The sequence below is a fragment of the Rattus norvegicus genome, chromosome 3 (genome assembly GCF_021556685.1).
Source record: "Rattus norvegicus strain SHRSP/BbbUtx chromosome 3, alternate assembly SHRSP_T2T, whole genome shotgun sequence".
NCBI classification, from domain to species: domain Eukaryota; kingdom Metazoa; phylum Chordata; class Mammalia; order Rodentia; family Muridae; genus Rattus; species Rattus norvegicus.
The window spans coordinates 143,288,288-143,309,960 of NC_141536.1; the positions used below are offsets into that span (position 1 = coordinate 143,288,288).

The 21,673-nt window shown below is 41.2% G+C and overlaps 1 protein-coding gene across 5 annotated transcripts in view; it reads left to right on the forward strand.

Annotated features, from left to right (window-relative positions):
• Raly (RALY heterogeneous nuclear ribonucleoprotein) overlaps positions 1-21,673 on the forward strand; it is a 64,231-nt gene that overhangs the window by 13,975 nt on the left and 28,583 nt on the right. For 2 of the 5 annotated variants that reach the window (XM_087651085.1, XM_087651088.1), the window contains exon 1: positions 11,017-11,100. The exons of 2 other annotated variants lie outside the window; for them this stretch is intronic. The gene's annotated coding sequence lies outside the window, so the exon portion shown is untranslated. Of the gene's footprint in view, positions 1-11,016; positions 11,101-21,673 lie in introns of those variants that run through there. One more of the 5 variants, NM_001011958.1, reaches the window with a different exon arrangement.

Sequence of the window (21,673 nt, forward strand, 5' to 3'; positions counted from 1 at the left end):
TCACTTCATAAACTTATCTAGAACCTAGTTTCAGGCAAGTCACATTTAATACTTATTAAATGTTAAATAGTGGGTAAGCTCTTTTGCAAGTTTCTTTCTTCCAATTTATTAGAGTAGTTAGAAAAGGAAAAATGGAAGCTGAGAGAAGTCAAGGTGAGAAGTCAAAGCAAAAGGCCTTGACTGCTCATTGTGACAGCATATTCTCTGTGGTGATGCCCAGTAACATTTGAGACACAATTATAATTCCAGCTGCTGAATCATTTTGTACCTGGGTCCACCTTTTACCCTTATGTATACGCAATTGAAGATCGGGTCCTCTCCTTGCTGCCCTTCAAATATTGGAGGAAATTTATTTTAAAACCAGTAGTAAGATAGTTATTAAGGAGGAGCTCTGCTTGTTTTTGCTTTCTCATCTCCTTTTTAAGGTCTCTAAGGAATGAGCAGGCTCTAATGGAAGTGAAGTCATCTTTTGGGATCTATGGTCAGGCTTTCAGAGTGATGGCCTGTTGGAGGAGAATAGGACTCTCCTCTATTTCTAGACATTGAGAACTTGAAGGCTTAACATGTTTAGCTGCCTGTGTTATGTCAGACCCAAACCCTCCTATTTTACTGGTCATTCAACAAATATTTGAAGAGTGTTGCCTGTATATTTGGACTGTTGATAGTACTAAGGAATCCTAGATAATTTCATAATCTACCATCATTCAGGGGAAGATACTAACCATAGTAGATTGTGCGTACTTTTAAAAAATTATTTATTTATTTATTTATTTATTTATTTATTTATTTATTTATTTATTTTTGAGGTTGGCTCATTTCATGGCTGACCTCAGACTCTTAATCCTCTTGCTATACTTCCTGAATCATGGGATTTCAAGGCTATGCCACCATACTTGGCTTTTATCTTTGGTTTTTTTTTCTTTCTCATTTTTTTCTTTTTTGGGACTCTTTGTAGACCAGGCTGGCATTGAACTCACAGAGATCTGCTTGCCTCTGCTTCCAGAATGCTGGTATTAAAGGTGTGCACTATAGGCTTTACCTGTGATTGGAAGGGAAAATAAGAGTTAAAGTAGGGAAAGGCACCCCAGATGAAGGGACCAGCCCAAACAAAAGCATAAAGATATGTCCAAGAACCCAGGGTGAAGGAAGGAGTGGACAATGGAGCAAATCTGATCGAGCCCTTAACCTTTGTCACATTGCCGTTGTGGCTATTGGATGACAGTGATGTAAGGCTATACTGGTGGAGGAACAGTCAGGTTTGCAGCAAGTACCAATTGAAGTCTGTAGAATTCTGTAGAGGGAAGGAGGAAGGAAAGCTGAAAAACCAGCAGTCTTTTGGGCCAAGCTTGCCAGAGGTGCTGAGTTCTTGGCAGTGATTTGAAAATTTAGGCCTGGGCAAATTGATTGGTTTTTCTGGCAGAATTCCGTTCATTCCATATAGTCTGCCCCTCCTCTCTGTGCTTTTTAAAAAAGAAATTAATGGAATCTGTTCAAAATACCTCTGAAATGAAATTACATTTTTAACTCTAATTACCCTAATTAAAACTTGACAGCTGTAATCCTGAAATGGCAGATACAGTAAGAACCGAAGGCCTGTGGCAGGCTTACTAACCCAGATGAAATGTTGTTCTTTCTGGGCTTGGAAAAATTCTTTTACTTTTCTCATCACTAGCTTAATCTTTGGTCCACAGTTTACCAAGCTAGGGTAGGTGTAGTAGTGGGCTGCAGGCTTACCCTGGATACAACCTCTGGGTGTGTGCGGTGAGATGGTAATCAAGATGATTGTTAAAATGTCTATCTGATTCTTTTTTCTTAAGTAGGAATTGGACTTAAGCTTTTGAGTGAAATTCTCTGCTTTGAAGACCAAGGAAATGGCACTTGTTAGAAGGCTGTTGATCTAGGGTTAGATCTTTCTGTAGGGTAAGATTATGGCTAGTATTATGGATGCTGTGGTGGTGAGCTTGTAAACCTTAAACTCAGGAAGCTGATTGAGGGCAAGATCATCAGGAATCCAAAGCTAATCAAGTCTTGTTTCAGAACAAACAAAACGTTCATAATTTGAGGTTAGGAACAAGAAAGTCGGAAAACAGAATTGTCTTCACATATCTCCAATTTCTGTAACTTTGTATAATATTGAAGGGTGCATAGTCTTAATTAGTTAATCTGGCCAGCCTCAGAAAAGATCTTAGGGTGGGGATGAGGTCTAAGCCTATGAAGCCAACTAAAGAAACAGTTGATACTACTGAGTCAGGAATTCTGCTTAGATCAGAGAAGCTTGTTACAGTCATTAGACACTGGCTGCTGTTTTATACCAATAGAGCTATAGTTGAGTACGACACAGTCCCTGTTCCCGAGACCCACAGAATTGTGATGAGGGCAGTGATAGGTAAAGAACAGCTGCTGGTATATGGAAAACAGGGCAGGGCAGAACAAACCATACTCAGTGTTCGAAAGCGTGAGTACCGTAATACACGAGGTACTGAAATGAGGTACATTGATATTCCAGATACAGGTTCTAGTTCAAGAGCGCCTATTGACTTAAGACAGGTCGGCTTGTGAAGAGTTGATTGTAACACTCGATATGTGGATTGAGTTAATTTTCCACTGATAACCCACAAAGATTTGCCACAGCCTTTTTCATTTGTTCATGAATAGGAAATAGCAGAGGAATGGAGAAAAGCACCCTAGGTATTAGGAAATAGTTTGGCCAAAGTTAGGAGCTATTAGGTGATGACAGTTGTGATTGGAGTAATGTACAGGGAAAGAATATGGTAGATGATGAGGGTAGAGCTTAAACCTCAGGAGACAAGAAGAATTGACTCCATTGAGAAGATACAGGGCTTAGATAGCACTATATTTGATGTATTTTCTGGTAGAAGTAATTGGAGACAGTAGATTAGTAAGAATAAGTATCAGTAAACTATGACCATGGGCTGGTTAAATAGCTACATAACCAAAGAACTTACTTGTTCACCTGCAATTGCTTTTATGCTGAATATTACAGGGATTTCTGCCATCCCCCACAAAACCTAACATTGTAGCTATACAGCACTACATAGAAAAGACTGGCTGAGGCAGGCACTGGTTGGTGCCACATGAGGGAGGCAGAGGCAGGTGGATCTCTGAATTCGAGGCCAGCCTAGTCTACTGAATGAGTTCCAGGACAGCTAGAGTGACACAAATTGTGTCCAAAACAAACAAACAAAACCCCAGAAAGGTAAGGTTGGCTGATACTCAAGTTAGTTAATTATATAGATTTTGTAAGAAGAAAATGTTAGAACTTAGCCTGAAATGGATTGGCAATATTAAAAGAAGTTAGCAACATGATTTAACAGATAAGACTTGTCCTGTATGCCTCTTAGGTTTGTAAAACCAACTTTGTTGAAATATCAGCAGCATAGTTAAAAAAAGACACTTGATATGTAGGAAAATACTGATGTGCTTTTATTAGCTGTGTAACCTTGGGCCAGTCATCTAACTGCTTAAAGGCTTAGAAGAATATGAATATAATGTAGTAAGCCTCATCACCAGTATAATCTGTGAGTTGGAAGACCCTTCAGTTGGAAAGACAAATGTCCTAGAAAATAGTTGGAATTAGGTTAGGGATGGTGGGCTGTGGTGTTTATTAGTCCAGCGTTTATTTAATCCAGCACCTTGGAGGCAGAGGTAGGTGAACCTTTTTTGAGTTCAAGGCCAGCCTAGTCTATGTAGTGAGTTCCAGGCCAGCCAGGGCTACATAGTGAGACTCTGTCTCAAAAGGAAGTGGGCAGAGGGGTTGATGACTGAAAATGTGTGGAGGTACAGGGGAAGGGTTCATAGTAATTTCAAAATGCCCTGTACCCTTTCTTTTCATTACTTCTGACATTTGTTGTAGCCAGATTGAAAGTGTTTCTACCCTTCAGTTGCCAGAAACCAAAGGCTGGCTTTATTCCTAATCAAAAACTAGCATGCGCACTAATTGGCATTTGTAGTGTTAGCGTCAGTGTCAGTGCAATCTGTAGGCAGGCATCTGACAGGGGAGCCTCAGTTGAAGAATTGTCCACCTCAGATGGCGTGTAGGCATGTTTGCGGTAGATTGTCTTATTAATTGATGCAGGTGGGATCAGCCCAGCAGCAGCAGCACCATTAGGTGGTCCTGGTCCTGAATAAGAATGCTAGTTAAGGACGAGCCAGCATACAGTGTTCTTCTGTGGTTCTGGCTCGGAATCCTCAATGAATTGTGACCTGAAAGTATAACCAAGTAAGTCCTTCCCCCTTCTGTGTTGCTTTTACTCAGAATGCTTTATCATAGCACAAAAGAAAACTAGCTCACCTGACAGGAGCAGCTTAAGATAGGAAGAGTTTATTTTGCTTAACATATCAGGGTACACACACTCCCATCATGGAAAGGCATGGCTGTTTAAATGGCTCTCAGCAGAGCAGTAAGAGAGTATAAATAACCAGATGAAGTCTTCAGGCCCACATTACAGTGCCCATCTGAGTTAGTTGCCACTTTCTGACGGTTTCACTCCCCACCCCCAAAAACAAGTACCATAAGTTGGGGAGGATCAAGGTGAGGATTATTTTACATTTAAAAATGAAAAGTATAGTCTATACAACTTCAAAAAACCTTGTAAGTCCAAAGTCTCACCTGAGCCCTGAGAGACACATTCATTCTTAGTTGTACAAAGCAAAGTTCTATACTTCCAGTGTATAGTGGGACAAAGGGGACAAAATAGTTCTATACTAAAGGTATAAAAAGGTATCCTTTTTAAGGATAGCAAGCAACAATTAGGCCCAATGTAATACTAAAACTTAGCAGGATAAACACCAAGCCTTGGGGTTCTATGTTTAATGTTGGGGTTATGATTTGTACCTTAGCTGACTTGAGTTTGAATTTTGTAAACCAGCACCAGTGGGTGACCCCAAGCTCCTCTAGCTTGAGATGTATCATGGTCCTCTTGGATTATAACTGCGGTTCTTGATGGGCAGAAAGAAAGCACTTTCCTAAGTGGCACTGTGGAGCAGGCGTGCCTAGAGTTCTCAATAGGCAGGGTCCCTTTTTATCGCTCCAGTGCAGAGCATATGTTTCTCTTTAGCAGGGCTAATATTTTCAACAATTTACAGTCACTTTGTCCACATATTCCTTTTCTCAACTTTGACCAGATTCAAGCTCCTTTTCTCCTTTTCCCTCTTTCTGCTTTACCTGTTGCATTCTCTCACTGTAAACCTAGGTAAGTGTAACAACCATAAAATGTCATGAAATTTCTGACACCAAATTAGTCTAGGACCTTTGAGTTCGCCATATTCATGTTTTTAGGACTCGAACAGAATGAAGTTAGATTTTTTTTTTAAAAGATTTATTCATTTATTATATATAAGTACACTGTAGCTGTCTTCAGACACACCAGAAGAGGGCATCAGATCTCATTACAGATGGTTGTGAGCCACCATGTGGTTACTGGGATTTGAACTCAGGACCTCTGGAAGAGCCGTCAGTGCTCTTAACCACTGAGCCATCTCTCAGTCCAAGTACATATATTTATTAATTGAATGAAGAATGGGAGGGACCACACAATGTTCATGGTTCAAGTATGGAGGTGAGAGGCAGCTTCGTGCAATTGGTTCCTGTTTAAACTTTTGTGTGGGTTCTGGGGAATTGAACTTGAGCTGTCAGGCTTGTATGACAAATAAATGCTTCCTCTATTGAACCATTTGGCTAGGCCTCCAGTCTTTACTATGTGCATTTGTTTTGTCCTTCCAGTCTTTGGCACTCCTTTAGAATGGTTCTGTACAATGACCCATTAAGCCCTGGTTATACCATTCTAGTTCCTTTTTAGTCTTCAGTTCTTTTTCCATATGCCTACTGCAAATCTCTTCCAAACTCCTGTAATCCACAAGTCATGTTTAATGCAGCAGTGGTCCCATTTTGGGATGTTGTTTTTTTTTTTAAGTTTTTTTTTATTATTTATGTGTACATTTATGTATCTGTATGCATATATGCATGTGAGTACCCACAGAGGCTAGAGGAGGAGGGCATTGGATCTCCTGGGGTTGGGGTAGTAGGTGGCTGCCCATTGTGGATGTTGGGAACTATAACTGGTCCCCTGGAAAATATCTTAACTGCTGAGACATCTCTCCAGCTCCCACCAATTTTTTTCTTTTCTCCCGTGTGTGTGTGTGTGTGTGTGTGTGTGTGTGTGTGTGTGTGTGTGTGTGTGTGTATTGCTGTAACCAAATAGCTGACAGAAAGTAACTTAAGAGAGGATTAAGATAGGATGCGTAAATTTTGGCCCACAGTTTTAGGGTACAGTCAGTCCATCATGGTGGGGAAGACCTGGTGGATTCTAGACTCCCTTCAGTTTGACATCACCCAATTAATTTTATATCTTTGGTTCTTAAAAGCTCCAGTAAAGATGGCTACTTTGGGAGACTTGGGATTTCTCTTCAAGGGTCAGTGACAAAGCACACCCTTTTTCCTTTTAACCTTTTCTTCAAAGTTTCCTTCCCCTTTGAATGTAGAGTATTAGTTTATGCTAGTACCTTCATGTGCTTGAAACTCACCACCCATAACAGTGAAGATTGTATGTAGTTATTAATATAAGCAAGAATCTAGGAATAGGTAGAACTCAGTTACTGGAGTGGAACCAACCCTGGGAGTTACATCCAGCTGTTTCTAGAGTTTCAGCAAAAACGCATTCCAGAGTGGGTAGTAGTTCTTGCTAGTTCAAAACTGACACAAACTTGAAACCAACAGTCTCAGCTTCAGCATTGAGGGAACTCCACTCGGATTTTATATTGCAGGAAGTCTGGATAGTGTGAAAAGCACAGTGGTTGGGAATAAGGAGGCTCAGTGTGGCCTTGCCATTGACTTTCCTCTGATTTTAGACAGATCCCCTGCTAACTCTGGTCTGACCTCTTCTCTTAAGTGGTACAGGCTTTCTAATGCAGGATAGAAAAGTCTCTTCTATATAGTCTCAATTGTACAGAGCACTGTCTGGCATGTGCTTTGGTATGTTGATTTCTGATTATAAAGCCTTAGATTCTCCTTCTAGCTCTAGAGGGGGGAAGGGGAACCATCCAACTGTCTCATTAGCATGGAGAAAAGAAAACAGTAATTACTTGTGCCTCCCTTGATAATTTCTGCGGGTTGGTTCTTAGGGAAGGAGGAGGGGAGAACTGGAGGCAGCTTCTTCGGCTGAGAAAGGAGAAATGCTATTAGTTCCCAGAATATGCAAAGACAAGAATTTGCACATCTGTTGTATTCTTGGGCTATTCCTCCAGGCAGACTGGAGACTGCCTGGATTGAATTTCAGTTTTTGTGGTACATAATTAAGTTCTTATTGTCTGTCATTAAATCACCTGCTGCCCATCAGGGTTTCTGTAATATGCCAGGCATTCTGACATCTGCCTTTGTTAGGGAATAGGGTGGAATTTTGCTGGAACACTTTGTGATCTGGCTGCATATTTATGTCACGAGGTCTTGAAGCAACACAACATTTTATTTTTCTAGTCAAGGTAAGGTATTTTTGTGAGTGGGAGGAGTCTTGTAAGAACTACAAGACTGGAGTAGTTTGTTCAAGACTAAGAAAAGCAAGATTCATAGAAGGGTTGAGATAGCTAGAAAAGAACTAGAAAATCCATGCGCAAGCTTGGCTATGGACCCTGGCTGTTTCCTGAGTGCTAATCTTTCATTCTCTGTGTGAGCAGTTGAAGCCTAGAAGGACCGATTGTGGCAGCAGTGGGTTGGAGGAGGCCCTCTGCTGGTGAGCATTGCTGGAGGGGGTTGGAGCTAGAAGGCTGTCATTCTGTAGCTGCTCTCTCCTGTCTTGGTTGCTGCTCCAGAAGCAAGGAACAGGGAAACCCAGTCTTTTTTTTCTTTCACTTCCCCAAGGAAGATACCACTTCACCACTTTTAAGGTAGCTTTTGGGAGTCATTTACTGTAAACAACTAAGTTCTATAAAGACATACTATTTAAGCATTTGTTTGCCAATACAGAAAATGATTACTTCTGTCAAATTTATAGCCTTCTACTCCTCAAAGTGTTCCCTTGTTACCTCATTGAGCCTTTTGTTTGATTACACACCTTTACTGTTCAGGTTCTGTTCCCATAATTTTATGCTCCTGATTTATTTCCCTTTGCTTCTAGGCATAGATTCCTGGTTTCCTTATACTTTTGTATAATCTGTTCCCTATTTTTAGATGGAATATTCTAAAATAACAGTCTAAGGAAAGAACAATTCTCTTCAGTCTAACTTGCAGTTAATTGGGCCATAGTAGTGTGCTTCCCAGAAATGTGGATAGAATACATATCCAGGACACAGTAAGTGCTATTTTTCAGGAAGTTCTCCATATCAGTATATTTCATATCAGTGCTTTGGTCAGGTATTTCATTCCAGGACAGGACTTGCTAATAATCTCAACCTTTAGCATGTAGTCTTGGGCCTGGAGAAATGGCTTGGTGGTTGACTGAGAGCACCTGCTGTCTTTCAGAGTACTGCAGTAAGGTCCCTAGCGTGCACATCCAGTGACCCACAAAGACCTCTAACTGCTGCTCCAGGGGATTTGATACTTTGTGGCCTCCGTGGTTCCTGAACACATTTGACATTCATTCACATAAACCCACAGAGAAACACATAAATAAAAAAATCATAATCCTTTATGATTTTTATTTTTGTATGTCTGTGTTAAGATTTCTTTTATTTTTATCCATGTGTGTCTGGCTGTTTGTGAGAATACCCTGTGTGTGGCAGGTTCCCACAGAGGCCAGAAGAGAGCCTTGCAGCCACATGTGACAACTATTTATGAGATGTCTGGTGTGGGTGTTAGGAACCAATGGGTCCTCTGGAAGAACAGCAAGTACTCTTAACTAAGGAGCCATCTCTCCAGCCCTCAAATAAAATCAATCTTTAATTGGGGAGGGGTAGTAAGATGTTCACTGGGTAAAGGAACTTACTGCCAAGTGTGACAACCTGAGTTTAATAGCTGGTTCCCCATAGTGGGAGGAAAGAGGTTCCCCATAGTGGGAGGAAAGAACTGACCCCTAAAAATTGTCCTCTGACCTCCATATACGTACCATAGCATGCTTATGTGTAGGACAGATCCACACCCACGTAAATAAGTAAATGGGGAAAAAGATTGTGGTCCAGTAGGGTAAAAACCTTATGTTGTGGTTTCAAAGTAAAATGCTACTTGTTAATAAGTTCATGTGTGCTCCTTACCTGGTTGCGCTATTTGGAAGGGTATGGATACTTTTGGAGATGGAACCTCCTTAGAGGAAGTAGGTTACTGTGGGAAGGGCTTTTGGGTCCCCCCCGGGGGGTGGGGGGGCTGGGGACCGAACCCAGGACCTTGCACTTCCTAGGCAAGCGCTCTACCACTGAGCTAAATCCCCAACCCCGGGCTTTTGGTTTTATAACCCGGCCCATTTCCTCTCTGTTCTCTGCTTTCTGACCAATGTGCTGTTATGCCCTCCTCCCTCTCCATGGCGGACTCTCTCTCTCCTCATTTCTAATATCTACTTACTAATTTAATTGTGTTTGTATGAGTGTATGTGTTGATCACACAACCCTCTTGGTGAGTCATCTGTTGAGTCCCAGTTTTTGGGTCCTGTGGCTTGAACTCATATGGTCAATCAGTAAAGTGCCTTTTTCCACTAAACCATCCTGCCACTTCTTTATCCTGTCTGTCATCTGTCCGTCCGTCCATCCAACCCCCCCCCCCCCCCCCCCGATTTACTTATTTTATGTGTGAGAATGTTTTGCTTGCATGCATGTCTGTGCACTGCGTATGTGCCAGGTTCCTTCTTGGGTCAAAAGAAGGCTTTGGATGGGAGTTATGGATGGATTATTGTGTGTCACCATGTGGGTATTAGGAATTGATCCTTAGTCCTGGGCAAGAACTAGTGCTCTTAACCTCTGAGCCATCTCTCCAGTTCCCTATATCTCCTCCCACCCTCTTTTTTTTTTTTTTTTTGGTAGTGGTGGTGGGAGGTTGGAGACAGGGTTTCATTGTGTAACAACAGCCTGGGTTGTCTTGGAACTAGTTCTGTAGATCAAACCGGCCTCAAACTCTCACAGGTCTACTTGCTGTGATTAAAGTTGTGTGCTGTACCACCACCCGGCAAGTCTCTTTTTAAAGGCGGGTGTTTTCATTTTATGTGTATCTTTGTCTGCATGTGTGTGTCCGGTGTTTTCATTTTATGTGCATCTCTGTCTCATGTGTGTGTCAGGTGTGTGCCTTATGCTTGCAGAGGTCAGAAGAGGCGTTGGACCACCTGGAACTGCAGTTACAGGTGGTTGTGAGCTGCTTTACGGGAACTAAATAAATGCTGGACCATCTCTCTAGCCTCGTTAAGTGGCTTTTTAACTTAGGTATTTGTCATAGAAAAGTGGCTACAGAAAAGTAATTAATATCTTTGTGAACTCTTTCTGTAAAATAGACTCACAGCACCAGCTCTGGTTTTGCAAAAAAAAAAAAAAAAAAAAAACAAACCAAAAAAACCAACCACACACACACACACAAAACAAAACCTACAGGAGGGTTGGGTGTGGTGCATGTCTGGGAAGTAGAAGCAGGAGGATCAAGAGTTGAAGGCCAGGGCTGGAGAGATGGCTCAGCGGTTAAGAGCACCCGACTGCTCTTCCAGAGGTCATGAGTTCAATTCCCAGCAACCACATGGTGGCTCACAACCATCTGTAAAGAGATCTGATGCCCCCTTCTGGTGTGTCTGAAGATACTTACAGTGTACTTATAAATAATAAATGAATAAATCTTTAAAAAAAAAAAAAAAAGAGTTGAAGGCCAGCCTGAGCTACATGAGGTTCTTGTCTCAAAAAATAAGTAAGATTTATGTGATGGGTCATTACTGGTGTTCTTTTAAAAAGAAGAGTCCATGGTTTATCACCATGCTGACCTCATGGCATCCTTCGAAAGGCTTTCCCTGGCCATGTTATCTGAAGTAGGTTTATCTATTGAATCAGATTTCAAAGTGTATGAGGGTAAGACCCTTGACAGACCTCTTTTTTTCTGTTACAGGTGAGCCCTATTTCTAGAGACAGCTGCTGCTGACCCTGTAACCCAAAGGACAAAATAGCTGGCTAAACTCATTCTTGGTACTGGTGAGTGAGGGCATCTGGGCAGTTTGGGAGACATTGGGCTGCGATTGGTTAGTTTAGAAACTCCTTTCTGCCTTTGTGCTGGTATCTACAAAGGCTGTTATTTGTAGGTGTTAGATTGTTCTAGAGGTTGGATAGCCTGGCTGGCCTGCTGGCCTAGAGGGAGGGTCGAGGTCACTTTCTTGCAGTTGCCATTAAGAATGTTGGGCTCATTTGCCAGAAAGACCCATCTACTCTATGTACCCTGTCATGAATTCTGTTGATGTGTTCTTAGAGCCATTGGGGATCTTGACTCCAGCTTCTTCTGTGACATACCAAGCCCCTTGTTAGCGTCAGGAAATCTTAGGCCTTCTCTGTCCTGTAGAATGTGACGTTGAGAGGTGGTAAGGATAAAGTAATCCAATAGAGCTGTGTGAGGAAAATGACCACATTGAGAATGTATATGCTAGATGTCACTTTATCTAACCGCTCCATTTTACAGATGAAGAAATTGAGATTCAAGAAGTGCAAATAATCTAGGAACCTATAAAGCTGATCTTAGAATCGGATCACTGTGAATACTATTATGATGTGACAGATTTTTCCATGAGCTGCTTGCTAGTTTCCATGGAATTCTGCTACTCGTTTGTTTTGTTTTTATAAATTTAAGAAGACAACTCTCCTCAGAAATACAAGTTATTTGAGGAGCCCAGTGTTATGGAGATGAATTGGGGTCTGTTGTGAGCAGTAAAATTTATAGTGAGGGGATCAAAAAGTACAAGATGGGAGCAGCTTATGTAGGAAGTGACCCCTCTTACTAGCTGGAAGAAGAAAATACTGAAGGGATGTTAGAGGTTGGACTGACAAGAGTTAGGGACCTAGATAGCTGGGTTGACATTGGTAGACCTGAGGGTTTTTTTTGTTTTTTTTTTGTTTTTTTTTAAAGATTTATTTATTTATTTCATGTATGTGAGTACACCGTCACTGACTTCAGACATGCCTTTTTACAAATGGTTGTGAGCCACCATGTGGTTGCTGGGAATTGAACTCAGGACCTTTGGAAAAGCAGTCACTGCTCTTCACCGCTGAGCCATCTCTCCAGCCCCTAGACCTGAGTTTTTAATATTATTTGTTAACCTGCATCCATTTAGTAAAAATGTTGTATCTCCCTACTCCCCTGGCTACATGTTTTTGTTGTTTTTGTTCTTATTTAGCAAGCACTCGGCTACCAAGCGAAGTCCCCAGCTCCCTGCCATATGTCTTTTGTGTGCAACCATTCACTGATAATGTAGAGAATCAAATGGAAATCTAAATCAAAAAAGTTTTGTCAATCAGTAGGTAGCACAAGGGAGACAAAGTGAGACCTGCTTGCCACCCTATCCCCAGAGTGAAAGGGAGGCTTTTGCTTAGGGGATTTCTGCTGTAAATCTTTCCTCTTTGTTCTGTTCTCCTTCTTCTGCAGGACCTACCCAGAGCAGTATTTTATCATAGGGAAAATGGATTCCAGGGCTCAGATGACAGAAGTGTGCAATGCTGGCAGCTGCAGTTTGCATCATGTGTTCTGTAGGTTTAAATACACTCAGTGCCCAGGCTGAGGGGCCTCTGCTGTAGTGTAGATCTAAAGCACCTCTTTTCAGGACCCATTTCAACAGCTGTACGTTTCCTGTTGTCTCAGAAGAACTGCCCTCTCGCACCCCAGCTACTAGTGAAAAAGGATACTTGTGTTGAAGTTGTACACCTTACTGGTTATTTCAGCTTTCCCACTAGGCAGTGTTTTTCCCCCCTGGCCATTAATTTAGGCCATTTTGTATTTCATCTCTGTCTACTTGAGAGGGCACAGAGGGATATAATGCCCCCATGGTACTCTTGGATTCAGTGTTGGCAAGTTCTAGTTTTTCTCCATACTCTGCATCTTCTGGGTTTTTTTTTTTTTTTTTTCTTTTTTTTCGGAGCTGGGGACCGAACCCAGGGCCTTGCGCTTCCTAGGTAAGTGCTCTACCACTGAGCTAAATCCCCAGCCCCCATCTTCTGGTTTTTACTAACACCTTTGTCTTGGTGGTCTAAAGTTCTACAAATTCCGATCTTTCCATGGCTTGTGTGCCAAGCTTAGAACTTACCATTTCACTTTACTTAAAAATGTGAATTGTTCATCCGGGTGGTGGTAGCACAGGCCTTTGATCCCAGCATGCAGGAGACAGAGGCAGGCTGATCTACAGAGTAAGTTCCAGGTCAGCCAGGGCTACACAGAGAAGAAACCTTGTGTAAAAGTGAATGATTCCTGGGGTTGGGGATTTAGCTCAGTGGTAAAGCAAGCACAAGTGGTAGAGCAAGCACAAGGCCCTGGGTTCAGTCCTCCGCTGGGGGGTGGGTGGGGGGAAGGATGATTCTATGTAAATAAGTATGTACTATATAAGAATATGTATAATGGTTTATTTAACCCAGAGCCCAGCTGAAACACAGGGAAGCAAAGCAGCATCATCCCTAAGTCCTTGCGTAGTACTAATTTATTTTTATTTTTAACATGTTATTACAAGTTTAGCAATCTTGCTTTTCAATTCCTACAGGTAAAATTAAAAGCAGCAAGAGTAGCGATGCCACACTAATAGCTAGAGGTAGAGTTGGAAGCTGACAGTAATAAGGGTAAAAGAATGATAATAAGTTTAAAATAATAGACTGGAGGGCATTGAATATAAAGGTGGTTAACAGCCCTACAGACATCTGTGTGCTTCACTAAGGTGGGGGGTGGAACTTAGAGAAATTAGGTAAGACCCGTGGTTTTAGTTTAAAAGAAAACATGAGTTAGTTATTTATGGGATATATTGTATTACTAGGCACATTCTAAATCTATATAAATTTATTTCATTTTCATAGCAGTTTGGGAGTTATGTGTTGATATTCTTGTTTTATAAATTCCTCAGATTTAGAGAGGGCATGTAGGCATTCCTTGGAAGAGCTAAGCTTAGAATACAGTGGAATCTGGCTGCAGAGACTTTTCTAGTACACTTGGGTTTGGGCTTCTAAACTGTTGTTGTCTTTTTCAGTTTTTCGATCGTAGGTCTCCCTTTTATTCATTTTACTATATGAATTTTTTGAAGACACTTATTATTCATTTACCCAGTATTTATTGGTGTTTTCTATGTACTGTGCATGGTTTCAGGTTTTGAGTTTAGCAGTGAATAAAATAGTTTGATCCTGTGGTTTACATTGTAGAAGAAAGCAGAAAATGAATAAAAATGAAGAAAAATAATGTAGGATAAGGGGGATTAAAGAATAAGGTCTAAAAAATAAGGTCAGTGCAGAAGATGAAGAGTTGAGCTCTTCATCTCATGAAATAACATTCTAAGTACAAGAAGTTCTGTTCAGCAAGGTCCTGAAACAGAATCGTGTTGGTTGTGTTTGAAGAAAACAAAGGCAGGTTTTAGTGTCTAGAGGAGGAGATAAGCAGGGGGGCATTAGACTCTGGAGAAGTTGTCTTAAAGAAATCACATGAATGTTTTGAATGAAATAGAAGAATATCATAATAGCTATCTTAAAAAAAATAAACCCTCTGACTAGCTATAGCAGCCAGTACCTCTTTCTGTGTAGTATGGTGTTGCAGAGAACTGATAAGAGCTTTACCTTGTTCTAGTTCTCATTTATTTCATGATGTAATACTCAGTCTTAACCTATTAACATCTGTTTGTGAGTGACTTACTAAGCTAAGAAAATTCCTTTGTAAACACCCTCCCCCCCAGTTTATTGAGAGGTTTTATTATGACTGGGTCATTGATTATCCTAAGGCTTAGATTGTTTTTACATTTATTTATTTATTATTACTATGTGCATATGTGCTGGGGACCCTTCCCCCTTTAGTTCATTAAAGCTAAAGATTTTTTTTTCTTTCATTGAAATAGTGGGCAGAGAAGTAGATAGTTAAGTAAGAGAGGTCCTGTAGGAAGATCAATTACGAGACACTGCTAGGAATATTGGTGGTGACAGGGAGTTCTGAGCCCAAGAATACAGCAAGAAATCAGGATCTAAGTTAGGAAATTGGAAACTACAGTTCAGGAAACCAAAATCTGTTGGTAGCTGTGTGGTACTAGGATTATGAGATAAAGTGAGGTGTGGTGGCTCAGGTCTATAATCCCAGCTACTTTGGAGGCTTTAGGGGCTAAAGAGATGACATTGGGTGTTTTTCAGAGGTCTCAGGCCCTCTTTGGTCTGTGCAGGTACTAGGCTCATAAGTGGTGCACAGACATTACATGCTGGCCAAATACCTGTATACATTTAAAAAAAATGACTTTATCTTGCCCTAGAATATTTAGAATCTTCTTGAAACCTGTTTTTGTTATCTCGATTGGTTGGTCTGTTTGTCTGTTTATTTTTACTTACTCATTTTACATGTTGTTTTTTCCCCCAGCTCTAGAAATGCTTTGTTTTCTCTGATCCAGCCCTTTCATATAACAGATAACACAGTAGAACAGAATAGAAAGACACACCCAGAATTCCAGTTCTTGTCAGTATTAACTTAATCTTAGAACCATACTGTTATCTGAAAGAGGGGATAGTGGTAATAGACTAGACATGTAGAGGAATAATACTGAGAAAAAGAAAGAAAAAACTAAGGCTCAAGAAGTGAAGCCACTTGCTCAGACCAGATTCCAGATCTCCTCTGTCTCATTCCAGGGTTTTCTTCTCTAGAGCCAAGGCCATTTGCATTCATATATATGTGGTAGCAAAGATTGGAGCAGAAATGTCAGCTTTCCTAACATCTTCATCAACAGCCTTCTTAAGTCCCCCCTGTGCTGTGTGTCAATAACATAAGCTGTACTTGTTTTAGAAAAAAGTGCTTCAGCAGTACTCCTGTTGGTTTACTTTGGCTGGTACAAGATCCAGATGATCTTAGAATAGCACAGCAGATTGTCTAATTAGCCCATTCCCGTGGTGCTACACTCTGATTTGCTGGCTGGGGTTTGTCCCTGAGTCTTCCCTACCTGTCATCATGTGAATCAGGATCATTATTTTCAATGATTCAATTAAAAAGAAATCAAATAATTGTTTTCTTTTGCTAGTTTGCCCTTTCCCACTTAAGAATTTTAAGATTAATTTATGTGCATAGATGCATGCATGCTATTAGAAATAAGTTTGCAAAGAAAGAGGCCATTGCTTCAGTAAGAGCCTGAGCAAGGCAAAACTTTACTCTTGGTCACAAGGGTGTACCGTTCACAGAAGCGGAGAAGTCAGCACACAGATTGGAGGTGTCTTTGGTTTTTATTCTCACACTGGGAGGGTCTGTGTCTTTTCTCTGTAGCCTAAGGTTTAGCCTCCTAGTCTCTTTTTTTTTTTTTTTGGTTCTTTTTTTTCGGAGCTGGGGACCGAACCCAGGGCCTTGCACTTCCTAGGCAAGCACTCTACCGCTGAGCTAAATCCCCGACCCCAGCCTCCTAGTCTCTTAAAATTTGGCTACCTTTAAAAGAAAAGTACAAAGGAAATAAAGGGGGTGGGGAGGTTAACCACTTTAATCCAAGGCCTTTGTGTAAATAGTGATTCTATAGGGAATTGGGTTAAAACATTTGCATGAAGTCTTACAAGGTAGGAGAGACAAAAAGATTTGAATTCCTTGTCACAAACCCAAATTTTATAGTATTTGATAGAAAAGACTCACTGTTGCTTACGTGTTACAGTACAAAAGGAGGTCAGAGACTTTTGGGAGCTGGTTCTTTTTATCACCCAAATCTTGGAGACTGAATTTAAGACACTTACCCACTGAGCCGGCTTGCCAGTCTTTATTAACTCTTTAGCTCAGTATGAGTAACACGTTCATCAGCATCTTTATGCATATGTCCCTTTATTTTGTTCTCACCCCCTTCCTGCTGCTTTTCTGTGCCACTCCCTCTCCCTCTACTGTGTGTTTGTGGCCAGTATTTTAAATAGATTATCTAACTAATTTTTGTAATTCATTAAATTACTAATATCTCCAGAGGGAAAAGCTAAGGCTTTGTCATGAAGAAATAATGCAGAGGCTACATCTTGTCTAAAACAGCTCTGGTTTGAACTCTGACCTCCTGACTTCAGAGACTGAGCTCTTTCCCAATAGCCATGCTACCTCAATGGCCTCTGGCCACATCAGTTCTGGAAGAGTAGTTAAAAGTGTCCAACAAAGGATAGGCATTGGGTAACCTGAGAATTGGAACTCTCTTCCATGCCTTAGTCATTTTCTCAGGTTTCTGTTGTACTCTGTCTCAAACTGCCTTACCCAGAATTCAGATTTGGGCTCCAGAGATTCAGGAATCAAAAGGCCATCTTTGACATGAAAGAGTGTCTAGTAAAACATGTACCTGTTGTTTCAAAGTTGAGAGAGGGATATCTCAGACAAGTAAGGACCTCTCGTGTGCCTACCACTGAAGAGCAGGAGAAGGAAGAAATCAGTCTGTATAGACCAAGCTTAATGTCAAGCTCAGTGAGCCTCCTTCAGGGGAGTGGGAGTTGAGACCTGCAACAGGACTCGTTTTGGGGATAAGATTATTTTAGATTTAGGTAGTTCCTCAAATCCGTATTTGCTTTAGAGTTTACAAAGCAGTATATTGTCAGAGGCCTATACTTCGAAGAAAGGACTCTGCTATTGAGTGACATAATCCCAAATCCTTAGTCACCATGATGCCAGTGAGTTTAAGCTTTTTTCTGAGACGGTTCTCTTCCCAGGCTTGGACCCATCCACTGCTTAGTCACAGAAGGAGCAGGACCTTATCCCCTAGTCTCTGTGCTTTCTGAGACCTCCTGTGTTTTCACATCTTTTTTCCTTTCTAAAAACAAGATGGAGTTTCATGTCTAGGCTTCCTACTTGATAGGAACTGAGCCTGGTCTTTAACTTTGAACTCTTGTATATACTGTTTGTGACTTCATGATGGGGCCCCTTTTTACATTATACTTACAGGAATCAAGTAAAGGATGGGCATATTTTTGTTTCTTCTTTTGCTGGTCACTATAGTTTGTCATAAAACAATGAAATTTTAGGATATTAGAGTCAAGGATCCTTAACAGATACTTACACATTTACAAAAGAGCTGTTCGTAGAAAAGGCCCAGCAGAGCTGCTTTCTTTGTTGGAGTTTTGCAGTAAACACAGTTGCTCCTCTCCCCAACTTTCCAAAAGACTGTCTCTGAGGCATTTGCTTTAAAACTGAGTTCCTGGACACCATTTGAAAAACAACAAAGACCTCAACCAGTATTCACATTTTATAATTGTGTAACCTGAGCCTCAGCTAAGGATTTTGCCTAAAATTTTATATTCTGTGTAAGTGAGAGGTGCCATAACTCTTACTCCAGGCTCTTTGAACTACGTGTGGCTATATGTTAGTTACTCCATTGCCAAAGTGGCCGCCAGTAACACTTGGTTGACGTCCTCTACCTGGGCTGGGTATCAGGGGTCTCTTCTTTCCTAACATCTTGTTCCTGTGAGGTACTTAGGCCTATGGATATGTTTCCTGCCGGTGCATAATTTAATTCATAATATAACAAGCAGGTGCTAAAATGTGTTTGTGCCATGCTATGTGTTGAGATCAGAGGACAACTTCATGGAATTGGCTCTCTCCTTCAATCTTTTTGTGGGTTCCAGAGATGGAACTCAGGTTGGCACTTGCAGCTATCTTACTTGCCCAAGTTTTTGTTTTATTTTTAAACATAGTAGATAGATTCTTCCTCACCAGAATGCTACCACTTTTTAAAAAATTTATCTTTATTTTAGTGCATTGGTATTTTGTCTGTGTGAGGGTGTTGAGTTCCCTCAAGTTGGAGTTACAAACAGTTGTAACACAGGCAGAAGAGCCAGGCAGAAGCCAGGTTGAGATTTTGCTGTATCCGTCTACTTGACAGTGGTTGCTCTGGCTCTCCTTCCTTTTGCAATATAAATTTGATGTCTTCTGCTTTTCCCATCAGCTTCCTGAGATTCAACTTCATAGCCATTTGGAAGCCTGATTTGATTATGTCTGCTTACATCAAAATGTATTTTCTGATGATTGAATGGTAGGCTCTCAGCTGGCACTGTTCCTCCTAGAGAGAACAGAACAGAAACTGATTGTCTAGCTACACGGAGGCTGAGCTGTTAAATACCAATTGGAAATGCCACACAAATCAGCTACATAGATTTCTAGGGCAGGATTTGGGGAACATGTACACTTTCCATGTACTTGTGTAAGAGAGTGAATTGACCAAGTGTTCAAACGTTGCTGAGCTCTTGGAGGCCATCTCTGATGCTTTCGATAGCATCTGCCAGGTGCCTTTGGTTTTTTGTTTGTTTTATATTTGGGTTTTTTTTTTCTTATTATTGATTTAAGCTTATTGGAATTTTTTTTTAAGATTTATTTATTTTTTTTAAGATTTATTTATTTATTATATATAAGTACACTGTAACTGTCTTCACCAGAAGAGGGCATCGGATCTCTTTACAGATGGTTGTGAGCCACCATGTGGTTGCTGGGAATTGAACTCATGACCTCTGGAAGAGCAGTCGGGTGCTCTTAACCGCTGAGCCATCTCTCCAGCCCAAGATTTATTTTATTATATATGAGTACACTATAGCTGTTCAGACACACCAGAAGAGGGCATCAGATCCCGTTACAGATGGTTGTGAGCCACCATGTGGTTGCTGGGAATTGAATTCAGGACCTCTGGAAGAGCAGTCGGTGCTCTTAACCACTGAGCCATCTCTCCAGTCCGGAAATTTTTTTATTTACATTTCAAATGTTAATCCTCTTTCCCCCACCCAACCACCTGCCAGGTGCCTTGTTTTAAACTGGGTTGGTATAGTTTGGTAGAAAGACCCCTGCCTTCAGAATTATATAAGTTCTGATCACTGTCTGCTAGCTTCCTAATTTTGTTCCTAGGTTAATTCTTTGCCTCTTAAGAACATCAGTTTTCATGTCCAGTAAGTACTGTTCATAATGGCTTTTGAGGTTGTTACAGTTTTTAGATATGAAGATGTGATGGTGGGTCATTCCCTGCCTCACCAGTGGATTGAACGTTTAGCTCCCTCGCTGGTAGCACTATTGAGGTGTTGAGACCATGAAGGTAATGGCTTCTCCTGTGGGTTAAGTCCACTCACTGATAGGTTCTTACTAAATGGGCTTTTAGAAAGTAGGTCTGGTTAGAAGATGTAGGTCATTGAAGACATGATTTTGAAAGGAGTAATTGGCCCCTTTTGTCTGTCTTCTGCTTCCTAGGTGCCAGAAGGTGAGCAGCCTCATTTGTCATAGGCCTGTAGCAGTGGGTCGCAGTCATGGACTGAAAACATACACCAAAATAAATGTTTACTCCCTTACTTGACTTTCTCAGGTGATTTGTCATTGTGGCAGATAAAGTAACAGAGATTAGTTTGGGAGTTAAATACTTCTGGTAAATACTGTAATACTGTATAAAACTTGATTGAGTAAATAAAGGCTAAGGCAAGCTGATCTGTGTATGTTCGCACTTTGAAGACTCCAGGAGATGGCAGTAAAACCAGTTCTTCTCTAACCACTCTTACTGTAAGGAATTCTGGGTCTCATTTTCTTTCTCTATTTTAGTCCCCAGAGGTCTTGGGCAAAAAAAGAGCCCCCAGGTCAGTCCCTGTCACACCAGCCGTCATACATGAGTAAGCAGGACGTTATCTAACAGATAGCGGGGGTGGGGTGGGGGGGGGTGGTGGTGGTGGTGGCGGCGGCGGCGGCGGCGGCGGCGGTGGTGGCAGCTGGCTCAGGAAGCAGCAGCTCGTGAACAAAAGGCTTTCTCTCTGCCCCCAATAAATTGGTCCTTGGAGATCCTGGCTTTGAAATTCTAATTGACATAGGAAGAGAAAGATTCATTAGGCCCTGGACTCATTAAAATGCTCTGCTGCTCACCTTCCCTTTATTCGTGGCAGTTTGTCAGAGGAATTAAGTAAGCCAACAGTGTACGGTGCTGCTGATGGCAGAGTCCTATGTGCTCGGTATTGGGGCCTGTGGTTGTCGACTGTGCCTCCTGTATTCTGTGGATATACAGGTAGTTTGAGAAGAGTATCATCCCTGGGACTTTAGGAGTCTAAATCTCACCTTCAACACTAAGAGGACCTTCGTGATCGTAAGCGATAACTCATTTACAGAGCGTCACAAGAATGACTGGAACTTGCTCTTAAGATCACCAAGTATTTTATGGTGAAGTTACCTGAAATCACATTGCCTGACTTTAGCCAAGAATATTTACCTTGAACCTGTTTTGGATTTTTAGATTCAGAATATCATTCAGTTATAAAGCATAATATTTATTTTATTTATTGTTATACACGTGGGCATTTTGCCTGTATGGTACATGAGGAGACTAACAGAGAGACTAGGATTTCCTAGGACTGGACAATTGAGGGAGCTGTCAAATAGGTGCTGAGAACTGAACCCAGGTCTTCTGGAAGAACAACCAGTCTTTTAACCACTAAGCCACCTCTCCAGCTGTTAAAATATAATAACCACATTCTGTGTGCCAGTATTTTGTGATTAAGTAAGCATGGGGTGGGGGTTAGAAGAGGGAAGTCATGAAGGTTTCCCAGTATTAGAGATTAGGAGGACCACCACATGGTCCGAGTAAGTAACTCAGTTGATAAAGTGCTTGCCATG